Source organism: Chiloscyllium punctatum, chromosome 25, assembly GCF_047496795.1.
Source record: "Chiloscyllium punctatum isolate Juve2018m chromosome 25, sChiPun1.3, whole genome shotgun sequence".
Taxonomy (NCBI): domain Eukaryota; kingdom Metazoa; phylum Chordata; class Chondrichthyes; order Orectolobiformes; family Hemiscylliidae; genus Chiloscyllium; species Chiloscyllium punctatum.
In genome coordinates, this window is record NC_092763.1 from 10,619,872 (window position 1) to 10,634,681 (window position 14,810).

Genomic DNA, 14,810 nt, shown 5'->3' on the forward strand with positions numbered 1-14,810 from the left:
GGTTTGGAGTGAGAATTGATGTTGACCCATTTTGTCATGAAGTAGCCAATGATTGTCACATAAAGGAAGTGAATCAGTAATTGTGGTTGGCACAAGCCGCAATCTACAAACCAAATGGATTGTACAAACTCAGTAAACATACTGTTCTCAGTGACCAGGAGGCTGCTATTGGGCGATCTTTCTTCCATCTGAGCATGATCCAAAGATCGGCTCACTTTGATTTGTTTTTCTACTCATTCATGTCAAGGGATATGGGTATCACAGAGCAGGCCAGCATTTATTTACCCTTCCTAATTGCCCCAGAAAAGGTGGTGAGCTGTTTTCTTGAACTATTTTGTGCAATGCTGCTGAGAGAGAATTCCAGGATTCTGACTCCGCAATATGAAGAATTGGAGATATTCTTCTGAGTCAGAATGATAAATGACTTGGAAGGGACCATTCGTTGCTTGACTAAGCTGTGAACTAACTTTACCGATTTTGCCACAAACACTGAGGAGCTATTAAGTAGAAATTGACAGAGTTGAGAGAGATGTCATTATCATTTTCAGCAGCCAGGGAGGAAGAACACCTAATCTTCCTCCATGGGACCCTACAACCACTTGGCATCAACATTGAGTTCACCAGTTTCCAAATCTTCCTAACCTCTCACCTCATCCTAGATCCAACACTCCAAATCAGCACCGCTGTCTTGACCTGACCTATCTATCTATCTTCCTTCCCACCTGTCTGCTCCATCTTCCCTACTGACCTATTACAATTATCTCCTACCTGCATCCAACTATTGGCATCCCACCTATCTTTCCCATCCCCACCCCCACCCCCCATTCATCTCTGAGTCCCCTTCCTCTTCCACAATTCTGATCAAGGGTTTATGCCGCAATGTTGACTCTCCTGTACTTCAGATGCTGCCTGACCTGCTGTGCTTTTTCTGGCACTGCACCTTTTGATGTTATCATTTTCAGTGTATTGGTTGATGTCTGGTGGTTCATTCTTTCGCGGTATTTTAGTGGATTGATTGAATTAAAGGGCCATTTCAAAGAGCAATTAAGTGTTAACACACAGCTGTGGATCTGGAGTCATGGAGGTCAGATCAGATAATAATGGTAGATTTCCTTTCCTAAAGGACATTAGTGAAACCAGGTGGGTTTTTCTCTCCATTGTCAATAATTACATGGTAATCATTAGACTTGTAATTCCAGATTTTAAAAATTCAGTTTTCCCAAATTGCAAAGGCGTGATTGGATTTCTGGTCCTCAGAGCATTACATTCATCTCTAGATTACTAGTCCAGTGCAAATGCCATTAAACCATCGCATTCACTGATTAGTGTACCTTAATACTGTACCATACATTTGCATTCCAAGTTACCAAGGATTATCCAGAACTTTTATAAATTAAGTTGAGCTCCTTCACTGACTTAATTTTTCTCATTAGGATTGCTCTACAAATATAAATCTTATTTATTAGATTCCTTTTGTATGCAATTCATGTAAATAGAAAAATTGAATCAATACAAATCCTGAACTTGCCAAAAATTTAAGCCAAAATCATAAGGTTTGGGCTAGGAAAAACTTTAATTATTTTGCTTAAGATAGTGAAATGATAACTGGGAACTGATACAATTTTTCATTTCCTTATTGAGCTAGAGGAAATAAATGTAAATGTTATCATTTTAATTTCAACTGATATTGACAGAACACTGTGTATTCAGAAAGGAGCACCATCACTTAAGCCTGCTTTACAAGAAGACAAGAATCAGATACTATTTCCACCTGATTCCACTGAGATAATTTGTCTTGTGTTGTTTCAAAAGTAATACTAAATTACTATGTAATTTATAGCACAGAATAAAATCACTCCAAAGCAATTAACTTGTCTTAATGTGTGACCAATTAAACTGTTGATCAGTAAGGAAGGCTCAATGCATGAGTAACTGCTGTTGACAGAAGCATTCTCTTTGCTCAACACAAAATTAAACATGCAAACAATCCTTTTCATTGATAATGAAAAGCAGACAATTTTCCCAACACTAGCAGAGTCTTTGTACTGAGCTTTCACATGGATGTATACACATCTGCGATCATTTTACCACATCTCAAATACAGATCTGAAGGTTTAACAGTACAAAAGTTGCAGTGAAACATTTAACCCAATGATTTTATACTGCAATGCTGGAATTGGTGTAGTATTCTTTCTGCAAAAGATGCTAGGTAACATGGAGAAATCTACTTTGCTACTAAGACCAAGTAGATGTGATGATTGGGCAACAGTAAGAATGCAAACTGTACTAAGTTCATAATATTTTTGAGTTTGGAGTTCTAAATGTGTGTTCAAAAGAATTTAATGGTTAATTTATAATAATCTAATGCAAAATCCCATCAAACATGTAACATTTTATAAGAAAACTAAATCTCCGTTAATATAATATTGTTGTTATATTGCATAGTCAGTGTACCTTTGAGAGAAACACTCATGATGTCAGTATTGCATTATGGCACATGATCTGACTACAGAAAGATCTCAATCTTACCTTTGATCCCTTGATGTATAACATTCTACTTGTTACTGCTGCTTTGCAACCACTCACAAAATTAGTTCACTTATGAGTCATCAGAACATAATTTTTATGCAATGTAAATTGTGTAATTCATAGATATTTTAATATCATTTATTCTTGAGTTTGGATTTTTGAATTTGAACTAGCGGTGCGCAGATTTTCTTTGCATCTGAGAGGATTTAATGATTAATTTGTAAGTATTTTGGTAGCCATGGTGATTTATTTTAAAACAGGATGAGAGAAAAACTTCCTGGAGAGTAATATGTTTTTGTTCATATTCTACAAGAAAATTCTACAAGAGAACAAAGTAAAAAGCTGTGCATTAGGCTCCAAGTTAGAATTTCAGGGATTGATGTTTTTCTTTTGATGAAGAGAAACACCTATAGTTTGTGTGGAGGGGGACAGGCAGGTGTTGGTGGGTAGGTGAGGAAGATTTTTGTTTAATTTCAATTTCAGCAAATCTGTAGGTTCTTAACTGCAGTTGGATGTGTAAAGCAGTTGTTCTTGAGAAAATAGTTTGAAATTGTTAAATGTTAGGATAGCTCAGTGTAAGTTGCTTAGTAAGAGTTCCTGACAAAAAGCATTCGTTAAAAACCCTAAAGGGATCACTTGAGGCTGAGGAACTCTAAGCTCAGTTGAAAGAAGGCTCCAGCTAAAGATTTCCTGATTCTGAAGACAGGGAGTTGAAGCTCCAGTCAAATTAAGTCATATAGGCATGATACAGAAGGGAATTCTCGCTGATGTGAGCATTGTAAATGGATATTTTTGAAATTAATGGAAAATCTATTTTTATTGTGCATTCTTTAAATCTTTAATTTTTTATTATGTGAATAGTTTGGTTTATGCCATTTTACCTTCTTTGTTTTGTGCAATAAACTATTTTATTGTTAAAACCAAACCTTTCACATTGCATTTTTATATTTCAGTGAGAGATTGCCTCTTTACAACTAAAGAGAAAGCTAAATAATATCACCAGATTTCAGGCTGGGATTTCAATCGTCCAGTAATAATATCATCTGGGTCATAATAGCACATAATCATTATCATGAATTTCTGTTAAATCCTTCAATACCATACTTCCTGCTCCCAGTTTTTTTATGCTATGAGAGATGGAAATCAGTGTCACAACAGACAAAATGCCTGTTGGAGGCAAACTCACACCAGATTTGCAGAAGCAACTACCTTGGTGGTAGCTGTTTGGAAATCTTTGGTGATAGGTGTTTGGAAAATTAATTGGACAATAGCTTTGAATAACAGAGAATTCTAACAGACGAAGAGTCAAGTCAGTTTCTAAGAATATAGATAGCTATACAGGCCTGTACATCTGAATCCAGGGTCATTGGATTCAATTTCAAGAATAGGAAACACGTTGATGAAAATGACAAGGCAATCCAAGATCTTCGAGGTGTAAAAAGATAAGTTAATTAGTCTTGCCTGACTGAGCCATTCAGAGAAGAGGAATGAAATAGTGTACAGTCAAGTATTGCTTCAATGTAAACTGAAGAACATTGAAAACGGCAGGTTACCCTTGTGGAAATATAAGACCTTTATCAGCATATAATTGAGTAAAGAAGCTTCTGTGAAGTACTGAAATATATCCATGAATGGACCAGCACATCAAAGCAAAAAACAAGTGCTGATGGCAAGACGCTAGGCACTGACAAGGAGACATTCCTGGATTACTACTCTTTGAAACACCCTTCAGTGCCAAGTGTGCGGTGATTTATACTGCCACCAATTGCATCCAACAACAGTATATCAACAGCTCAATGAGTGCCCAGGCCTAGAGAAAACTGACCACTACCAACCAGATTAGATTAGATTAGATTAGATTACCTAAAGTGTGGAAACAGGCCCTTCGGTCCAACAAGTCCACACCAACCCTCCAAAGAGCAACCCACCCAGATCCATTCCCCTGATACGGGCGATTTAGCATGATGAGAAACAAAGTCCCTTGAGGCAATGCAATTCCACATGCAGCCTTGAAGTGTGATGGCCTCATTCCACATGGTTTTCATGGTCTACAGGATGTCATAATCATTGTCACATTATCTCATGCAAAAGCAAAGGAGAAATTTCAGCTTAAGCTGACTAAAATGCGATCAACTTCCTTTTTACTGCTGGGAAGATCCTGGCAAGAATATTTCTTAACAGGCGTATGCCTACTGTTGTGGAATTGTGCAGTTTAGACCCTGTGCAGTTTCAGAGCAAAGAGAGGGACTCAGACAATTACAAGGAAAGTGTCGAACGGCCGATGTGTTATTTTCATAGACCTCATCAAGGCATTCAGCGCTGAGCACAGATAGACGCACGGAAACCCTTAACTTGACTGCACACCCATGTTCCTAACTATGATGAAGCATTCATGTAAAGAACAGTCAACAAAGACTTCTCCAATCTTTTTCAAATCTGCAAAGGTATAAAGTAGCAACATGTGTTGGCTCTGATTCTTGCTCACCATCTTCAGATAGATTTTCAATTGTAGGCATCTTTGGACTGACACCAAGATATAGGAAAATCTCATCGATAAATTTTGTCCCAAATGTGTTCTCCTGGCCCACAGTCATCAGACCATGTAACGATCACGATTGCTGTTGTTACTAAGCACATCAGATCCCAGAATGAAATCTGGTTTGATAGAGTTTTTTTTTGTTTGTCTTGTCTAACATTGCATTGCAAAACATAAGCGAGCCATACTGCAAATTTGATTTTAGCCATAAAAATGAAGTTCATTATAGCAAACAAATAAAAGAAATAAAACAAATAAGTGAAGAAGGTATTTGGTATCCTTTCCTTTAATGGTCAGTATAGGAGTTGGGAGGTCATGTTGCGACTATGCAGGACATTGGATAGGCCACTTTCGGAATATTGAGTCCAATTCTGCTCTCCCTCTTATATGCTGTGAAACTTGAAAGGGTTCAGAAAAGATTTACAAGGATGTTGCCAGGATTGAAGGATTTGAGCTACACGGAGATGCTGAATAGGCTGGGGCTGTTTTCCCTGGAGTGTTGGAAGCTAAGGGGTAACCTTATAGAGGTTTATAAGATCATGAGGGGCATGGATAGGGTAAATAGACAAGGTCTCTTCCCTGAGGTGGGGAATCCACAACTAGAGGGTATAGATTTTGGGTGAGAGGTGAAAATTTAGAAGGGACTTAGGGGCAACTATTTCACACAGAGGGTGGTGTGTGAATGGAATGAGCTGCCAGAGGAAGTGGTGGAGGCTGGCACAATTACAACATTTAAAAGACATCTGGATGGGTATATGAATAGGAAGGCTTTAGAGGAATATGGGCCAAATGTTGGCAAATGGGACTCAATTAATTCAGGATATCTGGTCGGCATGGACGAGTTGCACCAAAGAGTCTGTTTCTGTGCTGTACATCTCTATGACTCCAAGCCAAGCCATCTATGTATGATAGGAGCAAGTGGCAAAACAAAGTCCCATCTACTCCCCAGCACCGTCACTTTCCAAGTAATCCAAATCCAGAGGAATTCCTTCCCTATCAAATCTTTATGCTTCCCTTAGCAGATTCCTTTCAGTCTGGTCCAGTGAGCTGTGAGGCTTTTTCCTTGGAATATTCACACAACTGAGATCTTCAACTCACATTTTTTTTTAATAATCTTTCAAATTCAAATCAAACACTTTTAGTCTCAAAGTTTCACACACGACACTCCTTCCCTGAGATAACTTTATTCCTTTACTACTCTGAACAATCCCTTTCTGGGAGATGCTAAAACCTTGCATTTCACTTCAGTCAGATCTCCTTCAAACTGAATTCAAAAACTTTCCAATTTCTGGGTATTTCTATGCTCAAATCAATTCATGATTATTCTAAACCTCAAAGTTAGCTAATGTCTTTAAATATTTTCTCTCTCTTGTTGTAAATCCCCACAATATAAACAAATGACTATTATCCCTCTCGGAGATCCTGCAGTCTCGTGTGTCATGAAGCATAATGTTTAAAATCGTGGTTCCAGAAAGACTGACCTAGCTGATTTTAAACCCCTTCGCAAAATGTAGACCAAAACCTATATGCCACTGGTTTGACATCCAAACGATATATGTAAATTACTTCTACCTGAAACACATATTAACACATTTTTCTGAGGCATCAAAAAAGAAAATCAGAGAAAACTGAGGTCCAGCATCAGCTTGACCCCAAGACAGATATCGACCACCAACCATTGACATTAAAAGAACTTAGTTGAATGCTGTCAAGCAAGTTACATATTTGAGAGTATCATAGAGAGGAAAGTAGGCAATAGACTTTCAGAAACAAATAATGCATTTGACCTGACTCTGAGTTGGTGCAAATAGAGCATAGACTAAAAGACTAAAACCATACAAAGCTGCATTCCTCATTTCCCTTTGGAAGGTGCCAACTTATGAGTCCAGAAACCACTGTCATGGATTTCTTTTAGAGTATTTCCTCCACTGCATCTTCAAGACTAGCTGGTAGGGCCACATCACAAGTGTTGAACTCCTCGAAATAGTCAACATCAGCAGGATTGAGACCATCCACCTACAAAACCAATTACATGTTTCCTGGATAAATGACAGTGACCAGCTCAAGACCATGTTGTATGGAGATCTGCTCTTGGTAAATAGAATGAAGGGTACAAAGCAAAATTTCAAGGACTCACACAAAAAGTCCATCTCTCTGACCACATTGACCATTGACTATGAAAAGTGCAGTTTATAGATTGTGATACTTGATTTCAGACTGAGCAAAAAGTCAGCATGAAGATTAGTTTTGATTATGTCTGTCTGTGATCATTTCTGACATGCTAAAGGGTTTACCCAACCCACATAAAGACCAAGATGTTCCTTTATCTATACATTGGTACTCTGGGCTAGAAAGTTTAAGATATTCAGGTTGATCAGTTATACTTTGCTGAGAACCATTTTGACCAATGTTACAATGATGTGTTAGAACATTGAAGTGCAATGGATGTCTTTAGTGCTAAGTTCCAATATGTGTTACTTAAAAGGGGACAACTACAGAAGCAAAATAATTGGTGTAAACAAGTCTGTTTGGAACTGGTGGGATTTAACACCAAAGAAACTTAATGCAGACAGAATTGTGATCTCTTGTGACTACAAAGATAACAAGGGGCTGACAACACCCTGTTCAATAGCAAGCCACACCCTGTGGACAATGGCCAAAACTGTAAGCATAGTGTCTGTTTATCCTGTTGAAGAATACACAAGGGCTAGGGTTAAAAAGCCAGCTCTAACTCTACTGAAGTGTGCTTATGGGTATTGTTATAAAGATGTGGGTGTTCTGTACCTTTCAGAGAGTTAAAAGTTGGCGGAGCTACCTGACAGCACCAAGTGTTCTCAAATAAGGTAACAATGTAACACTTGGTTGAAAGCTAAATTAGCTGGTTGCTTGGAAATGACAAAACATATTCGAATTAGGCCAATCAGTTTAAAATATACCCCGAAAAAACCAAACTCCAATCAAGTTTGAATTGAGTATATTGACAATCTTAAAAGCCAATGACACAATCCAATGCTTTGGGGGTAAAAGACAGGGGAAGATTGAACAATTGAGAGGAGAACTGCCAAGCAAATGACATCTGCATATCACCCAGAAAATAGCTCTCTTAAAAGGTACTTTTATCAATCAGTAACCTGTGAGGCAGAATCCCTAAGAAGAAGAAAGAAGACACAGGAAGATCCAAATAGAAGAACCGAAAGCTGCCTGGTTTTGAGATAAGATGCGTTGTCTTATCAATTTTAACTGGGAGTTTTAGTGGACTAGCATTATAGAAGGGAAGATAACAGATAGATTAGAGGAAGGAATTGTAAATAGTTGTTAATAATTATTCTCTGTTATACTTTAAGAAATAAAGTTGTTAATTTTTACTTTAGCTCGTTCTTGGCCTAGTGAATTTTCACAGATTACTGCACAGGATAAATATTTTCTGTGTTGCTGGTTTTAACTTAAGCATGAGGGTTTACCCCATGTTGTAACAGTACGAAAACTCTTGACTGGACCAGCTTGCATTAGTATGCTGTAGTGGTCACGGTAAAAGAACTAAACCCTATCCATCCTGTGGTACAGGGAATGGATACCTTTTTAGAGTGATGCAATTCATATGAGAAAGTAAGTTAGGGCAACAAACTGATTCTCTCTTAATCCCAATGCTGGAATTCAATCACGGTCAAAAGGAAACGGAATTTCAACCAAACTGCAAAATTGAAGATAGCGAGGCTGACTGTTCAGTGAACAATGTCAATGGTACTGGTAACAGCTGCAATGTTCAATGCCCTTTGAAGTCAGAGAACAATTCAAAGACTGATTCCTATAACAGTTTCGTTTAAATGTTTTTAAAAACGCTTTTGGACTCACCAATTACATCCAATCTGTATTTATGTGTGCTGTGTTACAAATTATTTCCGCATTTAGTAATTAATACTCTTACTCTTTTTCTTGATTCAGGAAAGCCACGTCAAATTGACTCCTTTTAAAACTCAAGTCCATTTGGATGTGGGAGAAAGAAAGGGATCCTTTTTAAAATTAACTTTGCTGCAACCAACCAAAGGGGTGGGCGAATAAAAAAATGGATCCAGTTCATCCCTCCCCATCCAGTAGCTAAAACAATTTAGGGTATCCTATCTGCAATTGCAAAAGAACTGGGGAATTTCATTCAGAGTCTAGTAGTAACAAATTGTGGGCTCTTGCTGTGGCTTGAATGCATAGATGAAACAGAAGAGTTACAGTGTAAATTATTACCTTGAAACTAATTGCAAAAGCAAAAAATGCAAAAGGCAGCTGGAGTTTGCATTGTCACAGGATAGGGACGATGGCATTTGATGCCAGAATATTCCTAGCAGAAGTGAGGGAAGTTACTTTTGAGGATTCATATGTTCTGTCCCTCAAATAGTCAAAAAGTTTTAACAAGGCGCTTAAGATCAGAAAATCCAGAACTTTAAATGAGAGATCAAATGGTTTATAGGTGAAATCAGAGGGTGATGAAACTGGTAATGTAGCAGTAGGGAGGTTAAAATTGAAACAGTGCAAGTTGGAATTTCAAGAAAAAGATAAAGAATAAGAACAGAGAGAAGAAAAAACAGGGAGAACAGAGAGTTTCATGAAAAACGACTGGAAACGGAGTTTGAAATAAACCAGCTCAAGCTGGGACGCAGGAAGCCGAATGTTTCCCATGAAGACATTACTGGCTCAGATTTGAAGGTGGAGGCAACTCAATTTGCTCACAATTTCAAAGTTTGAGGATGCAGACGTAGAAGGTATTTTTATATTTCAAATGGCTAAGTTCACCATTCAACATTGGTCCTTATTGCTGCACTAAATTCCTTGGGGAGAATGCATGGTTTACTTCTTCTTACTTGAAGTTTGTCAAATGTTCATCCCAAACTTCAATATAATAGCTGTGTGCTGACAGGCCGACTACAAAAAAAAAATTAATGTGCTATAGAATGAGCAATGTCAAAATACTTTTGAACAGCTGAAGACCATTTTAACAAGCTCGCCTGAGTTTTGAGATTCTAACTTTAACCAAGAATTTTAAAGTATCCATCAATAGAGATGACATTAGTGTCGGGTTGTTGTCCTTCATGAATACAAATCTGGAATAAACGAACTAATTGGATACTTCTTCAAAAATCTAAACATACATCAAAAATAGGACTCCACAGTAGGAAAGGATACCCTTAGATTATTCACGGCTCATTTTGAGCACTGAATGTTTTTTATTGTTACTGAACATTTTGAGATATATGTCCAAAACAGGAACAAAATGACAACAATCTATCTTGGCCACAACAGCTTGAATGTTGTGTGAAGTGTTTAAAATCCAGAATGTTATGTTGTTCTGCTGGAGCTTGGTCCTTCAATGATACCACTTAAAAAAAACATCCACATGATGGGAAATCAAATGAAATTGCAGATGTCTGCCCACTACTTAATGAGATTCAGTTCAAATTGGAATGTGTATGTGAGAGAGTGTGCCTACGATATAAAATATTCAACTGTCTTTCACTCTCAGTAATGAAATAACAATGGATCTTATTCAGTTCATTTCATGGAAGAAGTGTTATGAATTCAAAACCTTGAAATACTATGGGCTTTTTTAGATATTAATTTAACGTTGTATCTTTTAGAAGAGGATCATTATTAAAATAATGTAACACCACGTGTTAAAAAAATATCTGTATGGGATTAATGAGATGTGACACCTAAAGGTGTCAAAGAAATTTCACTTTAGCTGATCTGTGATCTCTCGTAGCTACAAAAGATAATGAGAAGTTGATGATTCCCTCCTCAACAATAAGCCACAACCTAATGATTATGTCCCAAACTGCAGACATTTTGTGTATCTTTCCTTTGAACAATGCACAAGGGCGGGCTTTAAAAAGCCAGTTCCAATTTTCCTGGAGTGTGTTAGTAGAATGAAATATTGTTGTATAATCGGGTTTTGAGAAGATTTGTAGCTCAGGTTGAGGTTTTGGATGTAGGTTTGCTCACTGAGCTGCAAGGTTCATTTCCAGACGTTTTGTTAACTTACTAGGTAACATCTTCAGTGGACCTCAGGCGAAGCAATGCTGAAAATTCCTGTTTTCTATTTATAAATAGAAAGCAGGAGTTTTCAGCATTGCTTCTCCTGAGGCCCACTGAAGATGTTACCTAGTTAGGTAACAAAACATCTGGAAATGAACCTTGCAGCTCAGTGAGCAAACCTACAACCAAAATTGTTGTATATATCCATTTTCTTTTGAATGTTAGCATGCTGTGAAAGTCACAGCCAAAGCACAAGTCTAGTCAACTTTGTCGTCACAGGTAAAGACCTTTTCTCACTCAGAATACTACACGATAGTTATAAAAGGAAATTAGGGCAATCGAAGGCTGGGATTTAATCATAATTGAAATGAACCAGAACCACAGAATCCCAACTAATCAACTAAGTGCTAGTGTCAATACTATCAGTAACATCCATTGCAATTGCCGTAATGTTGTTATTTGCTCTTCCTGAATGATTTAGACACAGATCTAAGAAGATGAAACTGAAAAACCAGAGTTCTATCATGTCCCATGAAGACCTGAGAGTGGAAGCAGCTCAATTAATTTGCTCACTTAATTTTCATGTTTGAAGATGCAGAGATAGAAGCTTTTCTTTTCTTTCAAATAGCTAATTTGACCAGGTTAATGCTTATCTTTATTATTGCACTTAATCTCTTATGAAGAGTGTGCATGGTTTATTCCTCTTACCTGACATTCACCAAACATTTGTCCTAAACTTCAACATAGTAGCCACCTTTGTAAGTGTGTATTTGTGTGTTTTTATAGACTTCCATCTTTTTGGATTATCTCTTATTTCTAATCTATGTGTTTGTTTGTTGCATTACTAATTCTTCTCACATTTAGTAATTAATAGACACCTTTTTTTTGCCATATCAAGCAAATCTGGTTAACTTGGCTTCCTTTCAAGTCTAGATCAGTGAGCAAGGTAGCCTCAAGGGAAGGTTTCTTTTTAAATCTACCTTGTTGCAATCAGACAAGGAGGGGAGTGGGTGAATAAGGAAGGGGATCCCATCCATCTCTCCTGTCCTGAGAATTCAACAGCCTGGTTTGTCCTGTCTGAGCCGTAACAATTTGAGGAATCTTGCCAAGGGTCTGTTTGTAACATCAGGTGTAATTAGCAACTTCCATAAGTGAGCAACTACAAAAGTTTAAAAATATCCTGGTAGTGTTAAGCAAGAACATGAATCCATTTGCTGATGTTGGCCAAAGACGGAGGAACTTGATATTTCATAACAAGGTCATTTTCAAGGGCAAAAAAGTCCTATTACCAAAAACATCAGACTAAGATACCATACCCATTTTACATCATAGACACAGAAGCATTAATGCATAAAATAATAGTATACAACATGTTTCTTCAAAGACTGAGGAGATACAACGATGAGTAAGCAGGTAAAAGAACTACCAAGACTCCACATAAGACAAACTGTGCAAGTTAGAAATTCTAATTTTTGGATAACAGCAACCCATATCATATGAAGTTATGAAGAATCACAGTGCTACATTTCAACAGCTTGCCAAAATGTGGCACATCAACCGTACATGCAGAGAGTGAGGAAGATCACTCTGATGATTGTGTGGTGATGCTGAGTGACCACAGCCATCAGCAGAACAACCAAGTTTTCAAAAATGTGCAATAGAGAATAATATACATCTCTCCAGATGATATATGATTTGTAGATCAAGATAAGTTGTTAACCCTTAAAGACCATTGCATTGAAGTTTGAAATGTTAGGCTTGTGAAGTCTGTCTGAAATGTTAGGCTTGTGGACTCTGTCAAATTGACAGCATATACCTTTGTGCAACAACGTATACCTATTTGGGATAAGTTTTTATCTTTGGACAAAGAGGGATGTTGCATTGTGAGTCATGGTCAGGATGTCATTGTATCTTTCAGAGAATGTGTACAATATCATCAGTTTATCATAGTATGTGACCTGAAGAACAAAGATCTCATACTCCATTTTATCTCAGATTACTTGAAGCCTGACTCTCTATTGGATGTATACTGCTGTGCTGTAAACTATAAGCTTAATATTATGTTTTTTTTTGAGTGTTGACTGAGGAATAAATCAGGATAGCAGAGAAAACTTTCCTACTCTTCTTTGAATGGTGGCAGGGATCATTTTGTTCACCTAAGCTGGCCGACAGGCTCTTTATTTAATATTTCATCTGAAACATGTCCCTCCAACATTGTGGCAATCCTTCAGTATTGAACTGGAGAATAACCCTTGATCTGTTTTGTTTGTTCAGATGCTGATTGGGACTTGTACTTGGATACTTATGACTCAGGGTGAAAACGCTGTTAACTGAGCCATGGTTAACAAATCAGTGGCTGAATATCCAATTAGAAATTTTGGATCATATATTTATCCTTTAATTACTGACTGTGCTCTGTTTCCCAACATACTGACAACAACCAAAACCATAGCATGCAAAAGCACCAGATGGTGAGCTGGGAGAAACCTAATTTCATTCCTTCTTTGAAGCTGAAAACTAACAAGTTTGGACAAAATAATAGTTCATAAATAAAATTCCTCTCGGCATCTGTGCAAGAGATGACTTTTCTTTGAATATGTTTAAGTTGTTCTTCAGGAGACATTTTGCACTGGAACAACATCTATTGAAGTAGACTGAATTTGCAGAAAAAAATTGAAAGCAAGCCAATCAAACAATTTATTTTGCTTTTCTTTCAAATTGTAGTGCCATCATTTTGCTTGTGTGAGTAATAGCCAGCTGAGCCAGAAAAAAGATTAATGCAACAGAAGTGGAGCAAAGGGGAAGAGGATGGAGATCACTGGAGTTAGTATAATACGTTGTAAACTATGCTAAGATATAGACAAATTAAATATTTTGTATTGTGTTATTGTAGCAACAATTGCAGTCCCAGAAGGCTCCATAACAGTCCTTTTGGCAATGAATAGGTTCCCACATTCTGAGTACAGAAATGAACAGACGGAGACGCCACTCGAATGAATTGTTTCAAAATTGATCCTTCACTGGCCAGATATAGCAGGCCACTTTCAATATAATGCCCAACACATAGTGACTGCTGCCCAAAACAATGGCAGATTACTAATGAGCTGATCCTCTTATCCTCCAGGGCAGTGACCTATTCTGATCACTTCAGTGCACCAATGCTATCAACAGCGTTGGGAACAAGCTAACCCTCTTTGACCCCAGCAAATAGTTGTTACTGTGGTGATTATAAAATAAAACTTTTCACAAGGGAACATGGTAATATCCAAATTGAATATAAATTATACCTGAGTTATTTCAATACTTGTTTATCACTGGGGACATGATTCATTATCTAGGTCCAAGAAACACTTAAATTGTTTTTCTTTTCTCGATTTACGAAACCTTAAGACCCAATTTGTCAACTTTATCTGTACCTTTAAGATCTAACAATATAGTTTGACGCCTTTGAACAATGAAAAACTACTTCAGGGCCCCAGTGTTCAATCTGACATCTATGGAAATCACTTTCCACACACATCAAAAGGTATCAGATTCTAAAAGAGTCCCAATTCAAAGAAATCTTTGAAGATAAAATAATCTGTATTCTGTTTTTAGACGTTGGTGCAGAAATATAATCGTCACCTCAGAAGAGTTAAAATACACAGTTAAAACACAAAATACTCTTTGCAGGTTGTGGGAATCTGTTTCAAAGAGGTTGATTTTATTTTAATTACCATATTTT